The following is a 1,549-nucleotide window of genomic DNA, read 5'->3' on the forward strand; positions in this document are numbered from 1 at the left end:
TCCTGCCTATCCAACCACAATCTGATCTGTCTTCTAATTCTTCCAGTTTGTTTTTCCTTGCGAGATTCAAGAATATCTATCACTTACTCCTATAGAACATGTTCAATTGCTTATTTGTACTCTATCTAACCACAGATTGTAGTCCCCTGAAAGGCAGAAACCTCTTTTGGGCACCCCCTACCACCCCCATATTGTCTCTAAGAATCTAACCTAGTGGTAACACTATTTAGATTTTTTTTTTACTAGAACATCTGATTTATTTTAAAAATGCAACAATTTTTAAATGAGACAAAATATCATTTTCAAAAAGCATCAAGAAGTGAGTATATTTAACCATATTCAGCTAATAACAGAGAAAATAATTCCTGCTATATGAATTATTCTATACTCTATAGCTTGTTTACTGAACTGGCAACTGAGAAAGTTGGTTGAAGGAAGGTAGAGGATTTTGTCTTATAAGAATCAGAACCAAGGGACTGGGGATGTGGCTCAAGCGCTAGCGTGCTTGCCCGGCATGCGTGCGGCTCGAGTTCGATCCTCAGCACCGCATACGAAACAAAATATGTTGTGTCCGCTGAAAACTAAAATTCTCTCTCTCTCTCTCTCTAAAAAAAAAAGTAAAATAAAAAGAATCAGAACCAAGGGGCTCCATAATCATCTGGCACTCAATTTTGTATCTATGGTTAGAAATATGCATGATAGGAACTCCAGGGCTCCTCCAGATTCTTCCTTTAAGGTCATGGTCAACTGGCCACAATGTAACACATGTGTTGAGTTACTCTTTGTACTCAGCAGTTATCTGCATAGGTTCATTTGTGCATGCATGGTAATCGTTCAAACCCTGGATCCTTTGCAATCCTTATAGCTACTTGATATTTTTGCCCGATTTCTCAATTTCAACCCTTACACAGTCAGTTATACAAGGGATACACTTGGCATACAAGCGGTCCATCATTGACTGCACTAAGTCCAGTTTGGCTTTAATGGAAAAATTTGATAAAGTTATTATCTACCAGGTTATGATAAAGTGGGCCCAGTTGTGTGTTATATTAAAAGAATAAACAGGAAGGGTGTTGGGGAATTTCTCTTTCCTTCAGTGCATTGGGATCTTTTATTTTCTTTTTAGGTTTTGATCTGTCCTTTTCTTTAAGCCTTTCATCTCTGAGATTAAACATTTGCTTCATGGTCACATACTTCCTTGCTTTCTTTTACTTTCTCATGTTCGCACCACATACCCATTTCTTCCAGATACTATCCAGTTCTCAATATGTGTCTTTGGAATGAATGAATGATGAAGTGAGTAAGTGAAGAAATTGGTGACTTAAAAAAAAGTCTTGTCATAGAAATTCTAAGTAGATAAGGAATGAGTTCATCAAATGAACAAGCATGACTTCTTTCAAAGGGGAAAAATTTTTGTTTACTTCAGTTAAGAAAAATTTCTTATAGAAAAATTGGCCTAAAAGGAATGATGAAAAGATGTCAAATTTCTGAGTTTCAAAACAGAGCATAAATAGCTATCCAATAATGCCAGTGGAGGACTGGGGTGAAA

The 1,549-nt window shown here is 36.5% G+C and overlaps 1 pseudogene; it reads right to left on the minus strand.

Annotated features, from left to right (window-relative positions):
- Window positions 1–632: 632 nt before the first annotated feature.
- Window positions 633–1,220, minus strand: LOC124082339 (rRNA-processing protein FCF1 homolog; annotated as a pseudogene).
- Between the last annotated feature and the right edge of the window lie 329 nt (window positions 1,221–1,549).

This window comes from Marmota monax, unplaced genomic scaffold (assembly GCF_021218885.2).
Source record: "Marmota monax isolate L192 unplaced genomic scaffold, Marmota_monax_Labrador192_F-V1.1 WCK01_AAM20220418_F8-fsc00018, whole genome shotgun sequence".
Classification (NCBI taxonomy): domain Eukaryota; kingdom Metazoa; phylum Chordata; class Mammalia; order Rodentia; family Sciuridae; genus Marmota; species Marmota monax.